The sequence below is a fragment of the Ranitomeya imitator genome, chromosome 2 (genome assembly GCF_032444005.1).
Source record: "Ranitomeya imitator isolate aRanImi1 chromosome 2, aRanImi1.pri, whole genome shotgun sequence".
In the NCBI taxonomy this organism is placed as follows: domain Eukaryota; kingdom Metazoa; phylum Chordata; class Amphibia; order Anura; family Dendrobatidae; genus Ranitomeya; species Ranitomeya imitator.
In genome coordinates, this window is record NC_091283.1 from 574742028 (window position 1) to 574766420 (window position 24393).

The window sequence follows — 24393 nt, forward strand, 5'->3', positions numbered from 1 at the left end:
AGTTTACCCCCACATATGGGGTATCACCGTACTCAGGAGAAACTGGACAACAAATATTGGGGTCAAATTTCTCCTGTTACCCTTGGGAAAATAAAAAATTCTGGGCTAAATAATTATTTTTGAGGAAAGAAAACGTATTTATTATTTTCACGGCTCTGCATTATAAACTTCTATGAAGCGCTTGGGGGTTCAAAGTGCTCACCACACATCTAGATAAGTTCCTTTCGGGGTCTAGTTTCCAAAATGGGGTCACTTGTGGGGGGTTTCTACTGTTAAGCCACATCAGGGGCTCTGCAAACGCAACGTGACGCCCACAGAGCATTCCATCAAAGTCTGCATTTCAAAACGTCACTACTTCACTTCCGAGCCCCGGCATGTGCCCAAACAGTGATTTACCCCCACATGTGGGGTATCAGCGTACTCAGGAGAAACTGGACAACAACTTTTGGGGTCAAATTTCTCCTGTTACCCTTGGGAAAATAAAAAATTGCAGGCTAAAAGATCATTTTTGAGAAAATAATTTTTTTTTTTTATTTTCATGGCTCTGCGTTATAAACTTCTGTGAAGCACTTGGGGGTTCAAAGTCCTCACCACACATCTAGATTAGTTCCTTTGGGGGTCTAGTTTCCAAAATGGTGTCATTTCTGGGGGATCTCCAATGTTTAAGCACACAGGGGCTCTCCAAACGTGACATGGTGTCCGCTAATGATTGGAGCTAATTTTCCATTTAAAAAGCCAAATGGCGTGCCATCCCTTCCGAGCCCTGCCGTGCGCCCAAACAGTGGTTTACCCCCACATATGGGGTATCAGCATACTCAGGACAAACTGGACAACAATATTTGGGGTCCAATTTCTCCCATTATCCTTGGCAAAATAGGAAATTCCAGGCTAAAAAATCATTTTTGAGGAAAGAAAAATTATTTTTTATTTTCATGGCTCTGCGTTATAAACTTCTGTGAAGCACCTGGGGGTTTAAAGTGCTCAATATGCATCTAGATAAGTTCCTTGGGGGGTCTAGTTTCCAAAATGGGGTCACTTGTGGAGGAGCTCCAATGTTTAGGCACACAGGGGCTCTCCAAACGCGACATGGTGTCCGCTAACAATTGGAGCTAATTTTCCATTCAAAAAGTCAAATGCGCGCCTTCCCTTCCGAGCCCTGCCGTGTGCCCAAACAGTGGTTTACCCCCACATATGAGGTATCGGCGTACTCGGGAGAAATTGCCCAACAAATTTTATGATCCATTTTATCCTACTGCCCATGTGAAAATGAAAAAATTGAGGCAAAAAGAATTTTTTTGTGAAAAAAAAGTACTTTTTCATTTTTACAGATCAATTTGTGAAGCACCTGAGGGTTTAAAGTGCTCACTAGGCATCTAAATAAGTTCCTTGGGGGGTCTAGTTTCCAAAATGGGGTCACTTGTGGGGGAGCGCCAATGTTTAGGCACACAGGAGCTATCCAAACGCGACATGGTGTCCGCTAACGATGGAAATAATTTTTCATTCAAAAAGTCAAATGGCGCTCCTTCCCTTCCGAGCCTTACCATGTGCCCAAACAGTGGTTTACCCCCACATGTGAGGTATTGGTGTACTCAGGAGAAATTGCCCAACACATTTTAGGATCCATTTTATCCTGTTGCCCATGTGAAAATGAAAAAATTGAGGCTAAAAGAATTTTTTTGTGAAAAAAAAGTACTTTTTCATTTTTACGGATCAATTTGTGAAGCACCTGGGGGTTCAAAGTGCTCACTATGCATCTAGATAAGTTCCTTGGGGCGTCTAGTTTCCAAAATGGGGTCACTTGTGGGGGAGCTCCAATTTTTAGGCACACGGGGGCTCTCCAAACGTGACATGGTGTCCGCTAAAGAGTGGAGCCAATTTTTGATTCAAAAAGTCAAATGGCGCTCCTTCCCTTCCAAGCCCTGCCGTGCGCCCAAACAGTGGTTTACCCCCACATATGAGGTATCAGCGTACTCAGGACAAATTGGACAACAACTTTCGTGGTTCAGTTTCTCCTGTTACCATTGGGAAAATAAAAAAATTGTTGCTATAAGATAATTTTTGTGACTAAAAAGTTAAATGTTCATTTTTTCCTTCCATGTTGCTTCTGCTGCTGTGAAGCACCTGAAGGGTTAATAAACTTCTTGAATGTGGTTTTGAGTACCTTGAGGGGTGCAGTTTTTAGAATGGTGTCACTTTTGGGTATTTTCAGCCATGTAGACCCCTCAAACTGACTTCAAATGTGAGGTGGTCCCTAAAAAAAATGGTTTTGTAAATTTCGTTGTAAAAATGACAAATCGCTGGTCAAATTTTAACCCTTATAACTTCCTAACAAAAAAAAATTTTGTTTCCAAAATTGTGCTGATGTAAAGTAAACATGTGGGAAATGTTATTTATTAACTATTTTGTGTCACATATCTCTCTGGTTTAACAGAATAAAAATTCAAAATGTGAAAATTGCGAAATTTTCAAAATTTTCGCCAAATTTCCGTTTTTATCACAAATAAACGCAGAATTTATTGACCTAAATTTACCACTAACATGAAGCCCAATATGTCACGAAAAAATAATCTCAGAACCGCTAGGATACGTTGAAGCGTTCCTGAGTTATTACCTCATAAAGGGACACTGGTCAGAATTGCAAAAAAGGGCAAGGTCTTTAAGGTCAAAATAGGCTGGGTCATGAAGGGGTTAATACTTGGTGGCAAAACCCTTGTTGGCAAGCACAGCACTCAAACTTTTTTTGTAGTTGATAGTGAGGTTTGCATGCATGTCAGGAGGAATTTTGGTCCACTCTTTGCATATCATCTCTAAATCATTAAGATTTTGAGGCTGTTGCTTGGCAGCTTGGAGCTTCAACTCCCTCCATAAGTTTTCTATGAGATTAAGGTCTGGTGACTGGCTAGGCCACTCCATGACCTTAATGTGCTTATTTTTGAGCCACTACTTTGTTGCCTTGGCTGTGCATTTTGGGTCATTGTCTTGCTGGAAGACCCAACGGTGACCTATTTTTAATGTTCTGGCGGAGTGAAGGAGGTTGTTACTCAGGATTTTATGGTACATGGCTCCGTCCATTCTCCCATTGATGCAGTGAAGTAGTCCTGTTCCCTTAGCAGAGAAACACCCCTAAAACATAATTTTTCCATGTCTGTTTGACAGTGGGGATGGTGTTCTTTAGATCATAGGCAGCATTTCACTACCTCCAAACACGGCGAGTTGAGTTAATGCCAAAGATCTCAATTTTTGTCTCATCTGACCACAGCACCTCCCAATCACTCACAGAATCATCCAGGTGTTCATTGGCAATCTTCAGATGGGCCTGCATATGTGCCTTCTTGAGCAGGGGGACCTTGTGGGGACTGCAGGATTTTAAACCTTTACATTCATAATGTGTTGCCAATGGTTTTCTTGGTGACTGTTGTCCCAACTGCCTTGAGATTATTAACAAGTTCCCCCGTGTAGTTTTAAGTTGATCTCTCACCTTTCTCATTATCAGGGATACCCCAAGAGGTGACATTTTGCATGGTGCCCCAGATCGATGTCGATTGACAGTCATTCTGTATTTCTTCCATTTTCTTACTATTGCACTAACAGTTGTCTCCTTCTCACCCAGCATTTTACTTATGGTTTTGTAGCCCATTCCAGCTTTGTGCAGGTCTATGATCTTGTACCTGACATCCTTATAAAGCTCTTTGATCTTGCCCATGTTATAAAGGTTAGAGTGATTAATTGAGTCTGTGGACAGGAGTCTTTTCGAAAGGGGACTTTGTAAGACAGCTGTCTTTAAAGCAGGTAACCAGTTGATTAGGAACGTCTAACTGGTTTGTAGGAGCCAGAACTCTTAATGGTTGGTAGGGGATCAAATACTTATTTGTCACTTCAAAATGCAAATAAATTTATATAATTTATACAATTTTCTGGATTTCATTTTTGATATTCTATCTCTCAATGTCAAAATTAACCTACCCTTAAAATTATAGTATGTTTATGTCTTTGTCTTTGTCAGTGGACAAACTTACAAAATCAACAAGGGATCAAATACTTATTTCCGCTATAGTATAACTGTTTAGTAATGTGTGCAAGACTTGGACAAGGACTGTATTTGCGAGTCATGCAACGCTAGTAACCAAGCCTAGCTATACCCATATTAGCAGTAATATTTTTGTGGGTCCACTAGTATTTCACTGCGAGCACGATTCTACCCCTTCACAGAGATATAGACTCTAGTCCAAGAGTGGATTCACATTAGGTTCCCACAGAGATGTAGACTGTCTAGGAGAGGATTGGCATTAGGTCCTGACACCGCAAATTGCCTTAATGTGGCTACCAGGTACACAAGAATTAGCCAATTTATGCACTAAGCATTTTCAATTTTTTATATTTCTAGTGCAGTAATGCAATAAAATTTTCATATTTCTTGTTTGCATGCTATAGCGCTACAGAGTGCTGCCTTATCTGTTTGATTGTATATGAGTTGGCAACTCTAGGTAAGCACCTGTTCAGACCAGATTTATGTTTGGATGTGACGGTCAGTTTTTTAAATATTTTTACGTATTAGCCTTCTGACTGAGCACTCCGCCCCTTAGCCTTAGGTGTTTTTAATTTTAGCAGAATTCTACCCCTCCACAGAGAAACAGACTTCAGTCCAAGAGACGATTCATGTTAGGTTCCCAGAGAGATGTAGACTGTCTAAGAGAGGATTGGCATTAGGTCCTGGCAACAAGAATTACCTTAACGTGGCTGCCAGGTACACATGAATTGGCTAATTTATGTGGTAAGCATTCTGAATTTTTCATATTTCTAGTGCAGTAATGCAATTCAATTTTCATATTTCATATTTGCATGCTATAACGCTACAGAGTGCTGCCCTATCTGTTTGATTATATACGAGTTGGCGACTCTAGGTAATCACCTGTTCAGACCTGATTTATGTTTGGATGTGACAGTCAGTTTTTTTTTAACATTTGTAGGACATGTGAGATGTCACAGTTATGTCATCATACACATGATGGAGGAGTCACATGGTCTGGGGCTTAGGTAGTTGGCTTCCAAAAACAGCAGTGGGCAGTGTGCCTGGAGAGGAAGCACTCCAGGAAAGTGTTTGTGCACGTGTTGTTGGTTAAAGAACCTGAACCATGGACGTTGCTAATCATGAGGGGGCTGATCCCAGCCAAGAGATGAATTGCATTTTGTTTTGAGGGCCATGTTTATTTTTCCCAACTAGGTTTATGCTGCTTCCAATACACCAAGCAAGTTCTTAAAGAGTATAACTTCAAATTCAAAATTTTCACTGTTGACTTTAGCCCCTAAAACATATCTGAACTTTTTGCATGACTGAATAAATGTGGTAACTGAATTCTGGTCACCGCAGAACATAGTTATATTGTCCGTGTAAAGAGCACGCTTCACTTTGTAGTGGTATGGTCTTTGTCTTGCAATACCACTGAACTACCTAGAGCTCTGATGGATGATCAATACTTTAAAAAGCTTTGCCACATAACATAGGATACACAGTCAAACTCACCCAGCCAATCAGTTTTCCAGCTTTGCACTGATGAGGGGCAAAACCTCAAAATGCGTATCTGCAAATGAATGTTCTGGTTTGACTTATCGATCTCCAGACAGAGAAGCTTTAAAAATAACAACACCTTTTGTGTACCTCTAATAGGGAAGTGGTCGAAGGAACTGAGGAGTAGCATAGGAGGATTTCTGTATGGGAAAAATACTTTAAAACTAACCATTTTCCTTTCTTAGTATTTTTGTTCACTGTTTCTTTTTATGTAATGTTTTTCAAAATGGCATACATGGTTAATGAACTCGACGCAAAATAAAAATGGCTCATTATTTTAGCATAAAAATTCACAAACCTTTTAAAAAGTCATGCTTGTCTTAAAAATGCACCAAATTAAAAACTCAACCAGAAATCTTACTTCAGGCAGAAGCTGGAGTGATATGTGCCAAAAGAAATGTGACATTTGGTAAAAGTTGCATTTCATAAATCTGTCTAAAACATATGGATAGGCAAAGCTTTTTAGGAAAAATGAAAAAAAGACATGGAAAAGAAAGACAACTTAAAAATTTGCACAAATCTTATAGATAATAAGGGACATACAGTCACGGCCAAAAGTGTTAGCACCCTTGAAATTGTTGCCAGCAAATTAATGCGATTACTTACACATGTTTTGTTATATACATGTATATTTTATTAAACAGAGAAAAAAAGGAAAATTGAACATCATTTCACACAAAACCTCTAAAATAGGCCAGGAAAAATGTTGGCCCAGAAATCATGGTCTCCTTTGAAGCCTGGTCAAAGGCAAGCTTTCTAAGGAGATCATAATAACAGGTATGGGGATAATCTGTTGACCCTCAGCTGTCATGACTAGGGTTGAGCGACCTTTACTTTTATAGGATCTGGTCGGGTTTCACGAAACCTGACTTTTTCAAAAGTCGGGTCGAGTGAAATCGGCCGATCCTATAAAAAAAGTCGGGGTCGGCTGAAACCCAATGCAGTGCATTGGGTTTCCATGGTTCCCAGGGTCTGAAGGAGCGGAAACTCTCCTTCAGGCCCTGCGATCCATATTTTAGTGTAAAATAAAGAATTAAAATAAAAAATATCGCAATACTTACCCTCTGACGCGCCCTGGTACTAACCGGGAACCTTCCTTCCTTAGAATCAGCCTTCCAGGACCTTGCGGTGACGTCGCGGTGACGTCGCGGCTTGTGATTGGCCGCGCGGCCGCCCATGTGACCGCTCGCGCGACCAATCACAAGCCGCGACGTCACAGCGACGTCACCGAAGGTCCTGGAAGGGCTGATTCTTAGGAAGGAAGGCTGCCGGAAAGAAGCAGGGCGTGTCCGAGGGTGAGTATATACCTAATAGGAATATACTCACCCTCGGACGCGCCCTGCTTCTTTCCGGCAGCCTTCCTTCCTAAGAATCAGCCCTTCCAGGACCTTCGGTGACGTCGCGGTGACGTCGCGGCTTGTGATTGGTCGCGCGAGCGGTCACATGGGCGGCCGCGCGGCCAATCACAAGCCGCGACGTCACCGCGACGTCACCGCAAGGACCTGGAAGGCTGATTCTAAGGAAGGAAGGTTCCCGGTTAGTACCAGGGCGCGTCAGAGGGTAAGTATTGCGATATTTTTTATTTTAATTCTTTATTTTACACTTAAATCTGAATTCCAATACCAATTCCCGATATAAACATATCGGGAATCGGTATCGGAATTCCGATTCTAGATTCAAAAGATCGCCGACTTCATGGCCGACCCCACACAGGGGTCGGGTCGGGTTTCATGAAACCCGACCTTGCCAAAAGTCGGCGACTTTTGAAAAATTTCGACCTGTTTCGCTCAACCCTAGTCATGACAACTATTCAGCGACCCACAATCACTTCTTGGGAGTGCCGATTCGAGAAGAACATGATTCGCATGTGTGAAGAAACCAGATTATATCTATCACCCAGACAACTATGCTTAGCAAACCAATAAGAATGGACTTTTTATGTGTATGTTGGCTTTTAGATTTAACTGTTGATTTCTGGTTGGTCAAGAAAGCAGACTATTGTTTGTGTTAGCCTGGAATATTGATTTGTAAGCTGATATTTGATATAACATAGTGTGCTCTTATCTTTGAAGCATAGTGAGGTCTGCTGATATGCTAATTGTGCATTGTCTAACCCAGATAGTTGTTGATTTTTGGGACAGAGGAGGATGATCTGCGCAAATTGAATACATAGTCAAACTAGGCAACTTGGTTGCCGCCATTCTTCCCATTCTCTGTGGGGGTAGACTGAGGGACACCTGGGTAAATCTATAGACAGGTGATATGCCCCTGTATAAAGAGACTCAGACAGCGAGAAGAGGTCAAAGAGCGACACAGCTACACATTCTGCAAAACAACCAGCCGATTAGAGACAGGACTGCAGCCAATTCGTCATAGCACCATCACAAAGAACACGGATCTATGATTCTATAGGATCCAACCTAGGTGTTTTTGGCTCTGGTTGGAAGGATACAGATGTAATCCATTGACCATCTCTGAACCATGGATACGTTTGGAGAAAGCCAGGATTGAGACACGCTGATTGTCTGGCTCCATGGAAATGTTTGGATAAGCCAGGTGGTGACTCTCATGTCAACTGGCGTTGGACCTTGTATGGACTCTATGGACTGTCATCTCCATATGCTTGTCATTACCTCCTCTCTGTGGGTATCACAGGTGGGGTAGCCGACCCTGGGAACACTGACATAGCATCTGCCATTATCCCAACGGGTCAACGGAAGGGTGGGGCTCTGCAATATGCACCATCTTTGAGTATTTGCTGAAACTGTTCTGATTGCTATTGTGTGTTGTGGTTCAATAAAGTATTGCCACACTGTTGTAACCTCACCCTGTGTTGTGTGAGTAGTGACTTGCCCACGGGGAGAGAGAGTGGGCGTTCAGTGGGATGAGCCCTGGTCAATGCTGTCTTGCTAAAGAAAGCCAGGCCAGCAGACGAGAGCTCCCACTGACCTCCATTTCTCCTAAGCATGCATGCGTTATAGATTGACAGCGGCATTTAACAGGTCAACAACTGCAGGCAGACAACTGCTCCACCAACAGATGTTAGTGGCAGGTCCTGGTGGTAATACAGAGCTCACAGTTTTAGCTGGGATCTCACCGGATCTCATAGCAGCTCAGCCCGACTGGGATCGGAGCCCAGTGACCAGAGGTAACCTCTATGAAGTCACCCCCGGTCATATTGTAATAACAACCCAAAACATCCTGATCAAAAGTTTACATACCATATTGATTTTGGCCTGATAACATGCACAGAAGTTGACACAAATGGGTTTGAATGGCTACTAAAGGTAACATCCTCACCTATGACCTGTGACAAATGGCAGGAAAATAATTCGGGATGCAAAGAAAAACCCACAAATAACATCAGCTGAAATACTGGACTCTCTGAAAACTAGCAGTGTGGTTTCAAGATGCACAATAAGGAGGCACTTTAAGAAAAATGGTCTCCCGATAAGCTTTTGATTGGGGTTATTTGGATGTTTTGGGTTGTCATTATGATTTAAAAACAGAAAACACACTAGTTTCACAATAAATGGCTTCACCCAACCACTAACCATGAGTGGAGAAAATTTTTTGGTGTTACCATTCATATTCTCTGAAAAAAGGCCAAGAAAGCAAAAGAAATATGCAGGAGTATGTAAACTTTTGAGCAAACTGTATATTAATATTTTATATTTGTTTTTTTTTAAATTATTTTTACAATGACTTAAAAAAATTGTTTTACTTTTTTCAAAAAAAGAAGGGAATGTCCAGCTTCACCGAATCTTTAAAAGAGTTTTCTTTATTCACAAACTTTAAACATGGAGGATACAGACTTCAGCACGAACCATATGGGTAATAGGGGTATTTAAGTGGGACACATGGGTCTTTTGGAATGTCATGATTAAGGGAGCTTAGTCTCCAGAAACGCGTTGAGATTCTTACCCATATGGTTCGTGCTGAAGTCTGTATCCTCCATGTTTAAAGTTTGTGAATAAAGAAAACTCTTTTAAGGATTCGGTGAAGCTGGACACTCCTTTCTTTTTTTGACTTTATACGCCTGGACACAGCAGGTCCATGCTCCCGAAGATTGGTTTATGCATCACGGGTGAGCTGGCTTATTTTTCTTCTTTCTTACTTTTTTCAACTTTTTTTTACTTTGTCCCACTATGGGGCAATCATTTTTTGCACGCTGATCTTTTCTATAGCATACAGATGAAGCAGCATCTGCATGCTATGGAAGCTGTGAGAGCTACACTGACAGGGAGACTTGCTGATCATGCACAGCACATGACCAACAAGTTTTCTTGCTATGGTTACCTGGATGTCATCATGATGACATCCGCTCATCATGGCAACGATTGGGATGCGGGGTCTCAGATCCAAAGACAGAGGGGTTGTCAGGCCTGTGCCGGTTTCAGGAATGCTGTGATCGAGTTCAATCGCAATATTTCGGGGGTTAAAGTGCTGGGTGTCAGCTGTCAGAATAAGCTGACACCCGGCGGCGATCGCCCGCACACCCCCTGTGAGTGCAACCGATCGCTCAGATGTAATATTCCTTTCATTGTCAAACAGGCCCAGGTCACATGGACAAAATATTACATCTGATGTCAGAGAGGGGTTAATCTCTTTATTAATGACCTAGTGAATTGGATTGGGAGCAAGGTCTCAGTCTTTGCTGACAACATCAAACTATGTAGAACATTAAAATCTAACCTTCACATTGCAATATTGCAAAACTATCTGGATAAGATGACTGAATGGGCTTACTGCATATACACTAATTGGGAGTATACTTGGGACTACAGTACAGGAGAAGGACTTGGATATTCTGGTTACAAGTAAACTGAGTAGCAGTACTCAATGTCAATCAGCACCTGCAAAGGCAAACAAGATTTTAGGATGTATAAAAAGAGATAAAATCCTGCGATTCCAACATATTGTTACCCCTTTATAAATCACTGGTGAGGCCACATTTAGAATAAAGGATACTGTTTTGGTCTCCACATTTTAAAAAGGATATTCAGAAGTTAAAATCAGTTCAAAGGTGGGAGACTAGAATATTACAAAGCATGGAAGGCCTCTCATATGATGAGAGGTTGGAAAAGTTGGGCTAGTTTAGCTTAGAAAAAAGACGCCTCAGAGATCTCATTTACATGTATAAATATATGTGTGGACAGTAGAGCGGACTGGCAAGTGATTTATTCCTCCCAAAGACCATTCTTAGAACCAGGGGGCACTCATTATGGGTGGAGGAATGCCTTACCACAAGAGGTAGTACTGACAGACACTATGACAGCTTTTAAAAAAGGGCTGGCTTATTTCCTCGATACACATAACATTGTGGGTTAAAGTTAAATTGGTGACAAAATGCACAATTGGTGGAGAAAAGTTGAACTTGATGGACCTAGGTCTTTTCTCTAATGGACATGTCTGGTCACATGATTCTCCTTTAGCAGCCATTTTGTGGGCAAACGTGCTGGTCAGTTTATGTGGAAAGCTGTAACTAAAAGATGAAATGTTCTAACCCCTTTAAATCTGTAGTCTTGAAGCCACATTAGTAGCAGAGTCCCTATCAGTTCGTGACATGGACCTGCAGACACTCCATACACTTCCAGTTTGTTTATCTACATGAGTGCAGTATTATGGTGCTGTACAACTTAAGAGGTTGAAGCAAGTTGCACTAAACTGTGTCCATTCCTACTTTTCTGTTTTCCCATGATTATTACCGATAAAGCTTTTATTGTGTCTTCAACCTAGTACAGACAGCAAAACAGCATTATGATTGACAATATTGAATACAAAACCCAGTTCAAAAAGTGTTTTTATTTCTTTCATAAGAAATCTCTGCGTGGAACATAATTTCTTGGGGATCTACAAAAATGTCAACAGAAGAAAAGAATAGCTTGAAAGATAGCAATAAAGGAATTCACAATATGTGAAAGCAGATGCATCAGGGCACACATCTGCTGTTTGACGGAGACCACGTGAATAATAAAAGAAATGCAAATGATTTCAAATAAGTCCTTAAACCCTTAGGAACCAAACTTTGAAGTTCAAAAATCAGTTTAATTCTCTCTTTAACATTTGTTGGATACTCACAAATGTAGCAATGTCTGCAAACTATTGACATAAAAAAAATATATATAAATGACTTATTTTGGTACTGGAAAAATGTTAACACTTAAGTGACAGAAATAATTTTAACCTTAAAGGGAGTCCATCAGTAAGATCAAACCACTGAAACCACAAGCATGGACGTGTAGGTTTGAAATATAGATCAATAAACACTTTTATATCTTCTAGATATCTTCTACAGTTATATGAAAAGTTTGGGCACCCCTATTAATTTTAAGCTTAATGTTTTATAAAAATTGTTTTTTTTGCAACAGCTATTTCATTTTCATATATCTAATAACTGTTGGACACAGTAATGTTTCTGCCTTGAAATGAGGTTTATTGTACTAACAGAAAATGTGCAATCTGCATTCAAACAAAATTTGACAGGTGCATAAGTATGGGCACCCTTATCACTTTCTTGTTTTAAATACTCCTACCTACTTTTTACTGAGTTACTAAAGCACTTTTTTTTGGTTTTCTAACCTCATTGAGCTTTGAACTTCATAGCCAGGTGTATGCAATCTTGAGAAAAGCTACTTAAAGTGCCCACTTGCAAGTTGTTCTCCTGTTTGAATTTCCTCTGAAGAGTGGCATCATGGGCTCCTCAAAACAACTGTCTAATGATCTGAAAACAAAGATTATTCAAGATAGTTGTCCAGGGGAAAGATACAAAAAGCTGTCTCAGAGATTTAACCTGTCAATTTCCACTGTAAGGAACATAGTAAGGAAATGGAAGAACACAGGTACAGTTCTTGTTAAGGCCAGAAGTGGCAGGCCAAGAAACACATCAGAAAGGCAGAGAAGAAGAATGGTGGGATCAGTCAAGGACAATCCTCAGACCACCTCCAGAGAGCTGCAGCATCAACTTGCTGCAGATGGTGTCACTGTGCATCGGTCAACTATATAACACACTTTGCATAAGGAGAAGCTGTATGGGAGAGTGTTGCGAAAGAAGCCGTTTCTGCAAGCACGCCACAAACAGAGTCGGCTGAGGTATGCAAAAGCACATTTGGAGAAGCTAATTTCTTTTTGGAAGAAGGTCCTGTGGACTGATGAAACCAAGATTGAGTTGTTTGGTCATACAAAAAGGCGTTATGCATGGCGGACAAAAAACACAGCATTCCAAGAAAAACACTTGCTACCCACAGTAAAATTTGGAGGAGGTTCCATCATGCTTTGGGGCTGTGTGGCCAATGCCGGCATCGGGAAGCTTGTTAAAGTTGAGGGACACATGGATTCCTCTCAGTATCAGCAGATTCTTGACAATAATGTTCATGAATCAGTGACAAAGTTGAAGTTACGCAAGGGATGGATCTTTCAGCAAGACAATGATCCAAAACACCGCTCCAAATCTACTCAGGCATTCATGCAGAGGAACAATTACACTGTTCTGGAATGGCCATCCCAGTCCCCAGACCTGAATATCATTGAACATCTGTGGGATCATTTGAAGAGGGCTGTCCATGCTCGGCGACCATCAAACTTAACTGAACTGGAATTGTTTTGTAAAGAGGAATGGTCAAAAAAACCTTCATCCAGGATCCAAGAACTCATTAAAAGCTACAGGAAGCGACTAGAGGCTGTTATTTTTGCAAAAGGAGGATCTACTAAATATTAATGTCACTTTTCTGGTGGGGTGCCCATAGTTATGCACCTGTCAAACTTTGTTTGAATGCAGATTGCACATTTTCTGTTAGTACAATAAACCTCATTTCATGGCAGAAACATTACTGTGTCCAACAGTTATCAGCTATATGAAACTGAAATAGCTGTTGCAAAAAAAAACAATTTTTATAAAACATTAAGCTTAAGATTAATAGGGGTGCCCAAACTTTTTCATATAACTGTATGTTAAGGACTGGCGGAACGCACCAAGTATAGATGGTAAGAAACTAGGTGCGTTCGCAGTCCGAGGTCCACCGTGCAGGTAAAAGACCCTGCAGCTAGCAAGACGGACAATATGGCGGTACACTAAAGGATACACGCGTGGGTTAAACCTCACCCAGCGTGAAGAAAGCGATCCTGTTAATTCACAGGACCGCAGTACCGCACTAGTGCGCGAGCAAGTGGTCAGCGGACTTAACCCCAGAAGGGATTGGAGCCCGATTAGACCCTTGCTGGCGTAACACCGCAACTGGGTGTGTAGAGAACTTTAGGAAATATAAGTGCACAAGAGTGCGAGCGATGCCGCACTAACGGACGCCACTAACCACCCAGACTCGGGTATGGAAAGCGCAAGGCAGGCGCACGGCGCCGTACTGGCAGGCACAGCTACAGGACGCTGAGATGTGTGCTTAGTGCTGTAGGCTAAGTCGGGCGCTAGATAGCAGCCATACACCTTCCGCGAACAGACATTCAATAGGGTAGGGGTTTCCAAGGACGACTTGCACTCACAACATACACACATTAGCAATTGTTAGACAATACTAGCGCATGGCCGTGCGGTCATGCGCAGTTTATATAGCAGCAGCACAGGAAGTGGCCACAGCACTTTTGCCCTTCTAGGACCTGCCAAGAGGACCAATGGAATGTGCTGCAGAGCCTGAGCACATGACCCTCGATCTCCAACGGGAGACCTTACGCTGGGCATGCTCAGTACATGCAGACAAGGACTTAGTCCCAGAGAAGTCCGCTCGCTGCTGACCAGCACTGACTTTAATGGCAGAGACTGGAGAAGCAGCACTAACTCTCAGAACAGAGTGAGAATGAGCAAGACGCTGGGACCGACGTCCTTGCTGAGCAGGCTCCACTGCGGCTGGACAAGAATGGGAGACCGCAGCGGCAGTGGCTCGAGATTCCCCCTGTGCAGAAGCGGGAACTCGACCCCTAACATTACCCCCCCTCCTAGGGCCCCCCCCTCCTTGGGCCTCGCTACGTTCGAAGGCAGCAATGAGCTGCGGAGCCCGAATGTGCGCCACAGGCTCCCAGGTTCTATCCTCTGGACCATGACCCTTCCAATCCACCAAATAAAATTTTTTGCCACATACCACCTTGCTTCCCACAATAGCATTCACCTCAAACTCATCCGTGGATGAACCCGATGTCCCAGCAGATAACTCAGAAAACCGAGACAAACGAACGGGCTTTAAGAGGGAAACGTGAAAGGTATCGGTGATACCAAGGCGTGGAGGAATGGCCAAACGGTAAACCACAGGGTTGACCTGTTCCAGAACCTTAAACGGGCCAATGTAGCGAGGAGCAAACTTAGTGGACTCAACTCGCAGCCTGATGTTACGGGCGGAGAGCCACACTAAGTCGCCGGGAGCAAAGACCGGAGCGGGACGCCGGTGTGTATCAGCCGAAACCCTCATTCTCTCCTTGGAGGCCCGAATGGCATCCTGTGTGCGGTCCCAGATGTCCCGTGCCTCCACCGCCCAGTCTGCCACCCTAGAATCGGTGGATGACACGGGCATGGGCACAGGAACACGCGGATGCTGGCCGTAATTAAGGAGAAAAGGAGTTTGGCCAGTGGAATCGGCTACGGCGTTGTTCAAGGCAAATTCCGCCCAAGGTAGCAAAGATGCCCAGTCATCCTGCCTAGCGGAGACGAAATGTCGCAAATATGTCACCAGAGTCTGGTTGGTTCTCTCCACCAACCCATTCGTCTCGGGATGATATGCAGAGGAGAGGTTTAACTCTATGCTGAGCAAACGGCAGAGCTCTCTCCAAAACCGAGACGCGAACTGGGGACCCCGATCGCTGACAATCTTATCAGGCATACCATGCAATCGGAAAACATGCTTCATGAACAACACCGCCAAGGCCCGTGCTGAGGGTAACCGAGGAAGCGGTACCAAATGTACCATCTTAGAGAAATGGTCGGTGACAACCCAAATAATGGAGCAGCCACGCAACTTGGGTAAGCCCACCACAAAGTCCATTCCGACCATCTCCCAGGGCCTGTCTGCCACCGGTAGAGGGTAAAGCAACCCAGCAGGCCGTTGCCGAGGAGACCGATTCTGGGCGCAAGAAACGCACGCCTGAATATAGTCCTTGACATCTTGGACCATATGCGGCCACCAATATGTTCTCGCCAAAAGCTCAGATGTCCTCTTGGTCCCAAAATGCCCACCTACTCTGGAGGAGTGAGCCCAAGAGAGAACCTCCGGTCGCAAGTTAGCTGGCACGAAAGTCTTGCCCGGGGGCACAGACTCCAGCGAAACCGGAGCTACAGTTCTCAGGCTCTCAGGCGGGACAATAAGCCGAGGCTCCTCCTCCTCCTCCTCAGATGACACTACGGAGCGGGAGAGAGCGTCGGCACGAACGTTCTTCTCCCCGGAGAGAAAATGGAGGGTAAAATGGAACCGGGAGAAAAACAGGGACCATCTAGCCTGGCGAGAATTTAGCCGCTGGGCCGTCTGTATATACACCAAGTTCTTGTGGTCAGTGAAGACTTGGAAGGGAAAGCGAGCTCCCTCCAAGAGGTGTCTCCACTCTGAAAAAGCCAACTTCATGGCTAGCAACTCCCTGTCCCCGATGGAATAATTCCTCTCCGCTGGTGTGAAAGTTTTGGAGAAGAAGAAGCAAGGATGCTTCCGACCTTGAGCATCCTTTTGGAAAAGGACTGCTCCAGCACCAACGGATGAGGCATCCACCTCCAAGATGAATGGTTTATCTACATCGGGGCGATGTAGGATGGGAGCGCTAACGAAGTGTGACTTAATCGAGAGAAAGGCCTTGGAGACCTCCTCTGACCACAACTTGGGATTTGCTCCCTTCTTGGTGAGGGCGACCAAGGGAGCTACCAAAGTTGAGAAGTGTGGAATGAACTGGCGATAGTAATTAATGAACCCCATAAAGCGCTGCACCGCTTTAAGAGAATGGGGTTCCTGCCAGTCCATTACCGCCTGTAGCTTGGCAGGATCCATAGCCAAACCCTGGGCAGAAATGATATAACCAAGGAAAGGCAAGGACTCCTGCTCAAACACACACTTCTCCAACTTAGCGTAGAGGGAGTTTGCCCGTAAGAGGTCGAAGACTTTGCGAACATCTCTCCGATGGGAGTCTATATCTGGAGAGTAGATGAGAATGTCATCCAGATAGACTACGACCGAGGTGGTGAGCATATCCCGAAAGATGTCGTTCACAAAGTCTTGGAAAACGGCTGGGGCATTACAGAGCCCAAAGGGCATCACTAGATATTCATAGTGCCCATCCCTGGTGTTAAAAGCCGTCTTCCATTCATCCCCCTCACGGATGCGGATCAGGTTGTAAGCACCCCGCAGATCTAACTTTGTAAATACCTTTGCTCCCCGTAGCCTATCAAAGAGCTCAGATATCAGGGGTAATGGGTACTTGTTCTTAACGGTAATGGCGTTAAGACCCCTGTAGTCTATGCATGGACGTAAGTCTCCAGTCTTCTTCTGTACGAAGAAGAACCCAGCCCCTGCCGGTGACACTGACTTCCTAATGAATCCTCTTGCCAGATTCTCCTGAATATACTGGGACATTGCCTCCGTCTCCGGGAGAGATAACGGGTAGACTCGACCCCGGGGAGGCTCAGCACCAGGCAAGAGGTCAATAGGACAGTCATAGGGGCGGTGAGGCGGAAGAGTCTCCGCAGCTCTTTTGGAGAACACGTCTGCATGGGACCAATAGTGCTTGGGGAGAGAGGAAAGATCTGCGGGTACCTGTGTAGTAGCAACCTGAACGCACTCCCTCTGACATCTACCCTCACAGGATTTACTCCATCCCAAAATTCTCCCAGAGGACCACTCAATATGAGGAGAATGGTAGCGAAGCCATGGCATCCCCAACAGGACCTCATCAATTCCCTCAGGAATGACTAATAGGGAGATTATCTCCTGATGTGATGGAGACACAGATAGCGTGAAAGGAATGGTTTGGTGGGTAATCTGTGAAGGTAGTGTTGACCCATTTACCACTCGAACGGTCACTGGCTGGGCGAGCATCACCAAGGGTATTGCGTGACGCTGGGCAAAGGCGGAGGACATAAAGTTACCCTCTGCCCCAGAATCCAAGCATAGCTCGACCGTAAGAGTGGATGGGCCTATGGTAATTGTCCCCTTGAAGGACAACTTTGAGGCAAACGTCGCCGTGTCTAGTGTACCTCCTCCAACTGCCACTAGACGCTGACGTTTCCCCGACCGCTGAGGACTCTTGGAGGCAAGACGTCCTGACTGCTGGCAAACATGACGAACCTTATGTGCACGAGCGGACTGAGACTTGGATCCCGCTCCTGTCACCTCCAAGGTCTCATGTGACTCAGATGCCTGGACTGGAGATTCCAAAGGTTTGGCGAAGGTAGGAGCCAGCCGAAACCTCTGCCTACACTGGGCTCGTTCCAACCTCCGCTCGTTAAAACGGAGGTCTATACGAGTAGAAATAGATATTAACTCCTCCAGTGTGGCAGGAATCTCCCTAGTGGCCAGAGCGTCCTTAACATGGTCAGCCAGGCCCCTCCAGAATATGGGGATAAGGGCTTTATCCGACCACTCCAGCTCGGAAGCTAAAGTACGGAATCGGACGGAAAAATGGCTGACCAAGGACTCACCCTGAGTTAATGCCAGTAGTTGGAGCGCTGTATCATGGGTGAGTTGAGGTCCTAGAAAGACCTTTTTCAGCGTGCCCAGAAACAACGGAGCACTCTGCACCACATGATCATCACGCTCCCACAGCGGCGTAGCCCACTCCAACGCCCTGTCCGACAACAGTGAGACAATAAATCCCACCTTAGCCCGCTCTGTAGGAAAACGTGCAGCCAGGAGCTCGAGGTGGATAGAGCACTGACTCACGAATCCCCTACAAGTTTTGCAATCTCCAGAAAATTTTTCTGGCAACGGGAGGCGGGATAATGTCGGAACAGGGGTGGCAGTGGACAAGGTTGCTGCCGCCACGCCAGCAGCCTTTACAGCAACTGCGGTAACATCCACAGCTGAGGTTGAGTTCTCGAGAACCTTCAACCTACCCTCCAACTGCTGGATATACCGCAAAGATTGCTGAATGTCCGCCATACTAGCCAGACCTGGGCGCTAGTATTATGTTAAGGACTGGCGGAACGCACCAAGTATAGATGGTAAGAAACTAGGTGCGTTCGCAGTCCGAGGTCCACCGTGCAGGTAAAAGACCCTGCAGCTAGCAAGACGGACAATATGGCGGTACACTAAAGGATACACGCGTGGGTTAAACCTCACCCAGCGTGAAGAAAGCGATCCTGTTAATTCACAGGACCGCAGTACCGCGAGCAAGTGGTCAGCGGACTTAACCCCAGAAGGGATTGGAGCCCGATTAGACCCTTGCTGGCGTAACACCGCAACTGGGTGTGTAGAGAACTTTAGGAAATATAAGTGCACAAGAGTGCGAGCGATGCCGCACTAACGGACGCCACTAACCACCCAGACTCGGGTATGGAAAGCGCAAGGCAGGCGCACGGCGCCGTACTGGCAGGCACAGCTACAGGACGCTGAGATGTGTGCTTAGTGCTGTAGGCTAAGTCGGGCGCTAGATAGCAGCCATACACCTTCCGCGAACAGACATTCAATAGGGTAGGGGTTTCCAAGGACGACTTGCACTCACAACATACACACATTAGCAATTGTTAGACAATACTAGCGCATGGCCGTGCGGTCATGCGCAGTTTATATAGCAGCAGCACAGGAAGTGGCCACAGCACTTTTGCCCTTCTAGGACCTGCCAAGAGGACCAATGGAATGTGCTGCAGAGCCTGAGCACATGACCCTCGATCTCCAACGGGAGACCTTACGCTGGGCATGCTCAGTACATGCAGACAAGGACTTAGTCCCAGAGAAGTCCGCTCGCTGCTGACCAGCACTGACTTTAATGGCAGAGACTGGAGAAGCAGCACTAACTCTCAGAACAGAGTGAGAATGAGCAAGACGCTGGGACCGACGTCCTTGCTGAGCAGGCTCCACTGCGGCTGGACAAGAATGGGAGACCGCAGCGGCAGTGGCTCGAGATTCCCCCTGTGCAGAAGCGGGAACTCGACCCCTAACACTGTATATGTTGCTGTATTAGCATTTTCATTTGTAGAGCTCCCAGCTAGCCTCCACCTCCAGAGGGTGCTTCCTTGTCTTCCATTAACCTCTTTAGCTTAAGTAATAATAGCTCAATGTCTGTGTGACACCATGTGCCAGTTAAGGAAATCAGCTAGTAGTGATTAACGATGAGTGAGAGTACTAGTTGCTTGGGTTTTCCCTGAGCACGCTCGGGTGGCCTCTGAGTATTTGTGTTTGGAGATTTTGTTTTCGTCACCTCAGCTGAATGATTAACGACTGCTAGACAGGCTGAACACTTGTGGGAATTCCCTAGCAACCAGGCAACCCCCACATGAACTCAGCCTGGCTAGTAGCCATAAATCATGCAGCTGTGGCAACAAAAACTAAATCTCTGAACACTTACAAATACTCATAGATCACCCGAGCGTGCTTGGGAAAACCTGAGCAATGAGTATACTCGCTGATCACTAGTAGTGATCCATAAATCAAACTAAAGAGGCTATTACTGGGAAAGAAAATCACCTTGGAAAGACCAAGAGAAGCAGAGACCTGTTGTCATGCCCAGAGCACCTAATGCTTCATTTGTACAATAATGAAAATACTAATTACTTTGAAATTCAGCAACACAGGTATAACATTTTAGATGGATTTACAGTTTAAAAATCTGTATGTCCACATATATGGTTTGGGTGAGTTGATGTTACTGACATATTTCCTTTAACCCCTTTCTGCCATTGGACGGAATATTAAATTCGATGGCAGATCCCCTGCTTTGATGTGGGTTCTGGCGATGAGCTGTTTTGTACAGCTGACATGTGCCCACAATAGCGGCAGGTGGAATCGCGATCCACCCTGTTATGACCTGGTGGTTAGGACAATAATGGACCTGGTGGTTAAGAGCACACGGAATGACCTGATAGTTACAAATAATATAGGACGAGCTCTGAGACGTGGGAACTCTGCTGACCGCAATCCCTAATCCTATCACACACACTAGAAATAGCCGTGGATTGCTCCTAACGCTCCCTATGCAACTCGTCACAGCCTAAGGAACTAGCTAGCCCTGAAGATAGAAAAATAAAGCCTACCTTGCCTCAGAGGAATTCCCCAAAGGAAAAGGCAGCCCCCCACAAATAACGACTGTGAGTAAAGATGAAAATACAAACACAGAGATGAAATAGATTAAGCAAAGTGAGGCCCGACTTACTGAACAGACTGACGATAGGAAAGGTAACTTTGCGGTAAGCACAAAAAACTACAAAAAGACCACGCAGAGGGCGCAAAAGACCCTCCGCACCGACTCACGGTGCGGAGGCGCTCCCTCTGCGTCCCAGAGCTTCCAGCAAGCAAGACAAAAATCAAAATAGCAAGCTGGACAGAAAAATAGCAAACAAAAGAAAAACAAGCAGGAACTTAACTTCTGCTGGGAAGACAGGTCACAAGAACGATCCAGGAGTGAACTAGACCAAAACTGGAACATTGACAGGTGGCATGGAGCAATGATCTAAGTGGAGTTAAATAGAGCAGCCAGCTAACGAATTAACCTCATCACCTGTGGAAGGAAACTCAGAAGCCGCAGCCCCACTCACAACCACCAGAGGAAGCCCATGGACAGAACCAGCCGAAGTACCATTCATGACCACAGGAGGGAGCTTGACAACAGAATTCACAACAGTACCCCCCCCTTGAGGAGGGGTCACCGAACCCTCACCAGAGCCCCCAGGCCGACCAGGACGAGCCAAATGAAAGGCACGAACCAGATCGGCAGCATGAACATCGGAGGCAAAGACCCAGGAATTATCTTCCTGACCATAACCCTTCCACTTGACCAGGTACTGGAGTTTCCGTCTCGAAATACGAGAATCCAAAATCTTCTCCACCACATACTCCAACTCCCCCTCAAGCGTTGAGCCTTCTCCTGGGACAATGTAAAATTGTCCACTACATGAGTTCAAATCTGCTGCAACCTATCCACCACCGTATCTACACCAGGACAGTCCGAAGACTCAACCTGCCCTGAAGAGAAACGAGGATGGAAACCAGAATTGCAGAAAAACGGCGAAACCAAAGTAGCCGAGCTGGCCCGATTATTAAGGGCGAACTCAGCCAACGGCAAAAAGGACACCCAATCATCCTGATCAGCAGAAACAAAGCATCTCAGATATGTTTCCAAAGTCTGATAAGTTCGTTCGGTTTGGCCATTTGTCTGAGGATGGAAAGCCGAGGAAAAAGACAAATCAATGCCCATCCTAGCACAAAAGGCTCGACAAAACCTCGAAACAAACTGGGAACCTCTGTCCAAAACGACGTTCTCCGGAATACCATGTAAATGAACCACATGCTGGAAAAACAATGGCACCAAATCAGAGGAGGAAGGCAATTTAGACAAGGGTACCAAATGGACCATCTTAGAGAAGCGATCACAAACCACCCAAATGACCGACATCTTTTGAGAGACAGGGAGATCCGAAATAAAATCCATAGAGATATGCGTCCAGGGCCTCTTCGGGATCGGCAAGGGCAAAAGCAACCCACTGGCACGAGAACAGCAGGGCTTAGCCCGAGCACACGTCCCACAGGACTGCACAAAAGAACGCACATCCCGCGACAAAGACGGCCACCAAAAGGATCTAGCCACCAAATCTCTGGTACCAAAGATTCCAGGATGACCAGCCAACACCGAACAATCAACCTCAGAGATAACTCTACTAGTCCATTTATCAGGGACAAACAGTTTCTCCGCTGGGCAACGGTCAGGTCTATCAGCCTGAAATTTTTGCAGCACCCGCCGCAAATCAGGGGAGATGGCAGACAAAATTACCCCCTCTTTGAGAATACCCGCCGGCTCAGGAACACCCGGAGAGTCGGGCACAAAACTCCTTGACAGGGCATCAGCCTTCACATTCTTAGAGTCTGGAAGGTACGAAACCACAAAATCAAAGCGGGAGAAAAATAGCGATCAATGAGCCTGTCTCGGATTCAACCGTTTGGCAGACTCGAGATAAGTCAAATTCTTGTGATCCGTCAAGACCACCACGCGATGCTTGGCTCCTTCAAGCCAATGACGCCACTCCTCGAATGCCCACTTCATGGCCAACAACTCTCGATTGCCAACATCATAATTGCGCTCAGCAGGCGAAAACTTTCTAGAAAAGAAAGCACATGGTTTCATCACCGAGCCATCAGAACTTCTTTGCGACAAAACAGCCCCTGCTCCAATCTCAGAAGCATCAACCTCGACCTGAAACGGGAGCGAAACATCTGGCTGGCACAACACAGGGGCAGAAGAAAAACGACGCTTCAAATCCTGAAAAGCTTCCACAGCCGCAGAAGACCAATTGACCACATCAGCACCCTTCTTGGTCAAATCAGTCAACGGTTTAGCAACACTAGAAAAATTACTGATGAAGCGACGATAAAAATTAGCAAAGCCCAGGAACTTTTGCAGACTCTTCACAGATGTCGGCTGAGTCCAATCATAAATGGCCTGGACCTTAACAGGGTCCATCTCGATAGTAGAAGGGGAAAAAATGAAACCCAAAAATGAAACCTTCTGAACTCCAAAGAGACACTTTGACCCCTTCAAACAAAGAATTCGCACGAAGGACCTTGAACACCATTCTGACCTGCTTCACGTGAGACTCCCAATCATCCGAAAAGACCAAAATATCATCCAAATATACAATCAGGAATTTATCCAGGTACTCTCGGAAGATGTCATGCATAAAGGACTGAAATACTGATGGAGCATTGGAAAGCCCAAATGGCATAACCATATAAATGGTATAGTCTCTAACTGGGTCGCTGTGACCAGTGGGGTACCGCAGGGGTCAGTATTGGGACCTGTTCTCTTCAACATATTCATTAATGATCTGGTAGAAGGTTTACACAGTAAAATATCGATATTTGCAGATGATACAAAACTATGTTAAGCAGTTAACACAAGAGAAGATAGTTTTCTGCTACAGATGGATCTGGATAAGTTGGAAACTTGGGCTGAAAGGTGGAAGATGAGGTTTAACAATGATAAATGTAAGGTTATACACATGGGAAGAAGGAATCAATATCACCATTACACACTGAATGGGAAACCACTGGGTAAATCTGACAGGGAGAAGGACTTGGGGATCCTAGTTAATGATAAACTTACCTGGAGCAGCCAGTGCCAGGCAGCAGCTGCCAAGGCAAACAGGATCATGGGGTGCATTAAAAGAGGTCTGGATACACATGATGAGAGCATTATACTGCCTCTGTACAAATCGCTAGTTAGACCGCACATGGAGTACTGTATCCAGTTTTGGGCACCGGTGCTCAGGAAGGATATAATGGAACTAGAGAGAGTACAAAAGAGGGCAACAAAATTAATAAAGGGGATGGGAGAACTACAATACCCAGATAGATTAGCGAAATTAGGATTATTTAGTCTAGAAAAAAGACGACTGAGGGGTGATCTAATAACCATGTATAAGTATATAAGGGGACAATACAAATATCTCGCTGAGGATCTGTTTATACCAAGGAAGGTGACGGGCACAAGGGGGCATTCTTTGCGTCTGGAGGAGAGAAGGTTTTTCCACCAACATAGAAGAGGATTCTTTACTTTTAGGGCAGTGAGAATCTGGAATTGCTTGCCTGAGGAGGTGGTGACGGCGAACTCAGTCGAGGGGTTCAAGAGAGGCCTGGGTGTCTTCCTGGAGCAAAACAATATTGTATCATACAATTATTAGGTTCTGTAGAAGGATGTAGATCTGG